The sequence below is a fragment of the Saccostrea echinata genome, unplaced genomic scaffold (assembly GCF_033153115.1).
Source record: "Saccostrea echinata isolate AGI-Se365-2 ecotype Australia unplaced genomic scaffold, CSIRO_AGI_Sech_v1 ptg000007l, whole genome shotgun sequence".
In the NCBI taxonomy this organism is placed as follows: domain Eukaryota; kingdom Metazoa; phylum Mollusca; class Bivalvia; order Ostreida; family Ostreidae; genus Saccostrea; species Saccostrea echinata.
This window is the reverse complement of record NW_026889756.1, coordinates 3,755,652-3,762,316: the sequence shown is the minus strand read 5'-3', so window position 1 is coordinate 3,762,316 and position 6,665 is coordinate 3,755,652.

The following is a 6,665-nucleotide window of genomic DNA, read 5'->3' as shown; positions in this document are numbered from 1 at the left end:
TTTATTTTTGGAGGTGACATGTCAGTGCAACATCTCTACTCGTTGTATCTCTTATTTCTGTATCATCTAAGTTATTGATTTGGAAATTAAAATATGAATGCAGAAAATCAAAGTTTCGATCTGATGTAAGGTACCTATGTGTGAATTTTAATATTCGCGAGATTTATCAGATAAATTGAAAACGAATTTATTAATGAGTTCGCTAAAAATCAGTAGTTCTCGTCTGGTCACGTTATAAAAACGGAAAATTCATGATCAGTTAAAATGAATGTTTCTAAAACTCTGATACTTCATATGAAAAAAATATCAAAAATTTATTTTTGGAAAAGGGATTTTAATCATTTTTTCCTATCTCGTAGATCTATATGTTAATTGAAAGATTATTTTTCATATAAGTTTTGTGACTTAAAAGTATCTATACAATCAAATCGTTAAAGTACAAACTTTAATATACATATGTAACATTTATATACAAATGGTGATCACAATCAGGTTTTGCTTTCTAAGAAAATATACATCTAAATAAGGGAAAGAAATAAGCATAATACACAGAGAAGTAAAACCTAAAAAAAAATACCACTCAAATCTTTGACTCTGAGTCAGAGATTTGTGACATGGGGGTGATCTCTACATCAGAAATACCAAAGAACTATATAAACAAGGACTAATATCTCAACTGTTTAACAAAGATATAGAGCCAGGCAAAATGGGGTAAATAATATAATTTTATCATTTGCTAAATGGTTCTTTATAATTTAGAAAAAAAAGATTAATACTGTCAAGGTTGGACATATACATTAATTCAAATTTTAAATTAAATTGAAATTTAGAATTCAAAAGTTCGAATGAAATATGGAGATAACGAAAAGTAATCAAGCTCAAAAGTCCATTGAAAATACAAAACTGGAGTAGACAGGAACCTATAAAACATCAGAGATGGGATCAAGAGCCATGGAGAAGCAAGCATCCCTTGTTGACCAGTCACACCCGCTGTGTGCTTATTGTCATGATCGGGCAAACTGTAGACTATTTAGTGGTTAAATAATGACCTAGCATTTAGTATGAAAAAAGTCAGCCAGCATTCGACTTAATGATAGATTGTATTTGCTCACATGATTATTCTATCCCCCATAGAACTTGCAAAATGATGACTTTAAGCAAAACCGTTGATAAGCTTGTTTCATCAACTTGTATGTCAGTAGCTTTGAGAAATCGTTCGTAAGTAGAGATGCTTTTGCATATCGAATCAACTGGGAGATATAAACGCCATACGCAGTTGCAAATGGTATATTGCTACATAACTAAGGGAAGGTGACAATAGAAAAGTGGAAGTCATCAAGTTTTTCATATAGATTTGATGTTAGGTTACCAATAACGTCTTTTTCAGTAAAATATTAAAATACGAAACAGATGTGTCAAACTCAGTGGTGTCTTTTATTTCAAGTTCACTGGGATATATCGAGTCGACATGTGAATGGAAGTAACTATTATTAATTGATACATCTTAATGTTGAGTTGAAGGCCACAGTAAGTGTCCTCTTCCACTCTTGTATATGAACACAAAAATTGGTCTGCTTATTACGGGGTGCAATTAATACCCTTGGAAATTCCTACAGAATTTTGAAAGACCTGATCTCCAAAAACAACATATATATTGTCAATTCGAAACCCAACCATCTTATGTACAGTCAGAATGTTTTTTTTAACAAAGAAATTTTGCGGATGACCAATGACAATGTTAGTGAATTTACGAGTTCTATTTCTATTGAAAAAAAAGTTGTCTATGATGCCAAAAACCCTGGAATTAAATGTGAGGAATGGTTGTATTAAGTGTTGAAAAGGCGTGCGTTTTGATTTATTGGTTTTGCAATGCAAATTTTCTAAAAGATTCTTGAAGTTTTTTAGAAATCCATATCCGATTTACACCACTTCTCAAATTCATTGTTGTACAGTTCACCTGAAGTTTTCCATTTACTGTTGTTTATATTTTAGTGAGGAGTAAAAAAAGAGGCTTGGTAGAACATTTACTGGAACCCGCTATGTATCTTTGCTGTAAGGATGTTTATGAAGTTTCGGAATCATATATGGGTATGGGCATTCAAATTTATTTGATTGGAATATTAAAAAAAAAATATTTAAAACTGACATATAATTTTGAAGAATTCCCTCCTTAGAAAGGGAGGGAGCTACGGGTATTAGTTGAATTACCACTTTCAGATTTAAATCTAGTTTATTCTAAATATGAAATACAATGAATCTCACAAACATAGACATGTTGTTACCTGGTTTTGTCAGCCGGTAAAGTGCATACTGATTGTGTAATCTATCTAATTCTTTTTTTTTTTCAATTCTAAATTATGGAACACAGAAGGATGGATAGTTTTCATGCTGCCCCTCTGTCGCTTAATGCGAGATCTCAATATCAATCTGATACCTTTAATCCATTCTGACAAAAAATCAGTGTCAAAAAAGGCGTTTGTTTTTGCAAATGTTTTATTTGAATAATAAATACTTTCCAAGTGTCAATGATATTAACAAGCTCATCAAATCATAGTAAACAAAACAGTCATATATGTAACTCACATGAGATGTACAGAAAAATCTAGGGCACAAAACAGCCTTTGTAACATTTTAATGAAATCAATTCTGTTCCTATAGTTATAAAAAAGCATCTTCATTTTTTTTAACATAAGAATTTTAATATCTTTTTTTCATCATTATGGAGTACTTTTCAGATACCACACATAAGTGGAAGTCAAGCACTATCTAGTACATGCTTTAATATCTTCTATGATATTCCCAAATAACCTGCGATCAAAACCAAACATTATCCATACCAGGCTTTTTCTTTACACTTGGTTGCATATGTATGATTAAGTGAAAGATACTCGTAAAGTTGAGTACATCATATGCACGTCTGGAATTTCATGGTGCTTATCTATTTATACAAGTTCATTGCCATAAGCTGTGCGTCTGTCATTTGCAACCACACAGGAGTAATTGTACTGAAAGATACACAGTTTGAAGGTTGTACGCCTTTATCTTATTAGATTCTATATCAAATAAGGGATCAGTCTAGCTGCACAAAAGTACATTTTAATTAGTGTGCAATGAAAAAAAAACTGTCCTTAATACTTCATTTTATTTTAGTTTTCTCTTTATCAATCTTGTTAAAAAGAATTTATCGACGTAATACATTTGTTATTTAACGATAAGGGTAAATAATATTCTTTATATATATTGTTTTGCTTAATAAGAGAAAATAAGAATATATGCATGATTTTTCCATAGTAACACAAAATTTCAAACAATCGTGGGGTCGTGCTGTATACTGTTGCCTGACAGTTTTCTTAAACGCCAGGTTTATGGAACATCTTTATATTTTAAATGAATTGCATATTCCATGATTTTCATTCCGTGATTGTTGATTTTATTCTATTGCTCAGGTACCCAAAATATGATGTTTAATAGGTGACATTTGAAATCATTTTCTGATCCACATATATTTTGTGTTACATTAAATATCTATGTTGTCTGGTTGTATAAGTTATAGTTACACTATAGATATTAATTGGTTAGCGGTAAATACATTCACAGTTTTTCATTCACGAGGGGCGGAGCCCCAAGTGAATAAAAACTGTGAGTGTATTTACCGCTAACCAATTAATATCTATTGTGTAAGTTACTTGTACCAGAGGACCAATGAGAGAAAAGCAAGTTGATAATTAGCACCGCCTACTACGAGGTGTCAAGCCCCGGTCCGTTTATATAAGCTGTCTCCATCTGCAAGGATCATATTTAGCTGCGTCACTGCTACCTAATTTGTTGATAAAAGATTCGGAATTGGTACCTGTGAAGATATTGTACCTTTGGAATGTTGAAGACGCAGAAAACATGATCTTTGTCAGGAACAGGTACAGGGGTAGCGATTGTAGGCTTTTATATTCAAGTCGTGAAGTCTGAAAGAAAATTTATCTTTCTAGATCGTTTTTTTTTTTTAAAAGGGGGGGGGGGTATGGGAAACATCGCCATTAAACTTTTTCTATATGGCAATCAGCGTACAGAAAAAAAATGAAATGATTTTTGACATTTTAATGAAAGTTTGAAATGGTATTGGAAGTAAAAAAAAAACGCGGGGACTTCTGATATGAAATTGCTGTTTGTATTTGGAGACGGGAAAGAGAATGACGAGAACTCGAGATAGGACGTATCATTTACTGATTAAGGATACGCGGAGAAAACATACAGAAACATTTATGAAGGTAACATCGACAAGCTAATGTTAGTATTTTTGAAATTAAAAATGTTGACTTAATTCATTCATCGATCAGCCAGGTCTGGAAATTGACATCTTTCATTCATCAGTCAAGGTCTTGTCACAGTATGGCTTGATGCCAAAAGGTGGGCGTGACTTAAAAAACTGTGATTCTTCTGGCAAATACACCACAGCAACATCAAAGCAAAATCTAAATTTACCGCCAGTCCTATGGTACAATGTTAAATATTATCTGCTGTAAACTAATAAGTTAAGTCCTTAAGTTTTGTGGAAGAAAAAATGGTACTTCTTGATCCTTTTAAGACTATTTCTGCTATAGTAAATTCACAATTACTGTGATCACCCCATTGATTATGTTTCAATGTTCCATCTTGTCATCCGAAGTAGAAACGTACGCGTGTAAGACTTTTTTTCATTTAGAGTCAATTTCCATACCTCTATAGTGTACCCAATATAGAAGCTCTACAGATGCCTCTCTGCAATAACATTGTTATAAATCTCTTGCCCACCATAAGCATGATAAAAAACCCTTAACTATTGACATATAATTTCTCCTGAGTCACCTCTGAACTGCTTTTCTTGACTTACCGGTAAAGGGTTGCAAAAGGAAGATAAAGATAAATATGTTATAAAGAAAGGAAATTTAATGTGTTAATGTATTCAGGAAACAGAATCCTTTTGATAACATTCATAACACATCAGTCTGCATCAATAGGATTGACGTCTTTAATACAAATTATTACGTCATTATTTTCAAACTGATTTCACTACATATTTTCAACGCAGGACGGTTAAGGCTGCATAAAGGAGGTGGGGCCTAAGTTATACGGGAAAGGTTACAAGCATGCCTTAAGTCGTTTTAATTCCAGGGTGTAAAATTTCACGATTTCTCAAAAAGTACCAATGACGATGGTTTTAGTTTCACGCTGCAAGAAATTAATTTAAAGTTCGTATAAGCATTTAAACGTTTTAGAAAACTAATGATAGCATTCACGATGGGTTAAATTTAGCGGGAAAATGATGAATCACGAACGTAGCGAAATTAAAATCATCGTGAGTATTTGCCAGTCTACTATAGCAATTCCTCAAAATACCAGAAAATAAATAATTTGAATTGAATTTTCAAAAGTAATTTGAATTTGAATTTTGAACTGCATAAGAGTAATTATCTACATCAAAACTTATCACTGCATTCATTTTTGTTGTTAGTTAAATCCCAAACAACAAGGTATAAGCAAATCACTGATCATAATGCAGTTGTCGACATGACGTCATCATGGGAAAATTTGACGCAATTTATGTGCAGTGAGAGACGAATCAAGTAGTTTTTTTTCACGGTGAAAAATGCATTTTATTATTAAACGGAATATTATTTACAGATGTTATAGACCATTAATAGGAACGTGAAATCTTTGTTGAGTGTCATTAATCAATAATTATGGGGGAAATGTATTGAATTAATTTCGCCGTGTTATTGTGTACAGGGTTGGTGTGTTTTATATCTAGGTGCCTCATTAAATCCCCCTTTCGCAAGAGCATACATTTATTAGATCTTGAAATAGATCTTGAACATTTTTTTTCAATATACATAAAGGAAATATTCCTTAACTTGAAAAGTGCTGCTTCTTTCCCAAAATCGAGTGCGTTACTTAATAAAAACATAACATAATTGGCAAAGGTCACATATATCTCAACGTGAGCCCTATAACTTGAATTCTAAACTAATAAAATGCAAATTCTATTTAAAGCAACATCACTCTCCAAAAACTACAAGATATGAAAAACAAATTAAAACTTAAATTTTTAAATCGAACTAGGGTATGCCCTTGCGATATTGGAATTTGTTTACGACCTGGATGCAGTACATGTATGCATTTATCACTTTATCACTTCACCGTCAAATAAGGTGAACAAACTAGATTCAATAAAGTGTTGGGTATATTATGATATTTCAATTGATATAAAAGTCCTGTGATAAAATAACAGCGTCACAAAAATAAATTCCGTTTTAAAAGGTACTCGTATCTATTTGTGCACGTCTATATTTCTTTGATTTCTTCACAGTACGCCTTAACAGTGATGCGACTATATTCGATCATCCCATGAGGCCCATTGCAAGTGTGACCTGTCAACAGGAGATGCTTACTCCACCTTGGCACCTGACCCTACCTCTGTTTACAAAGGTCCGTGTTAGTTCTTATCAAAATTTGTTTTATTAGACTTTTGAGCATGATAAGTCTTTGCTATCTATACATTTCATTAAGGTTAAATAAAATATTAATTATCAAGGTTATTTTCCCTACAGCAGTCACTAATAAAAGTTGATATGCTAATTATCTACAAGCAAGGCGTTCCATGAACTTTTTTTCCAAAAAATAACAATGTACAT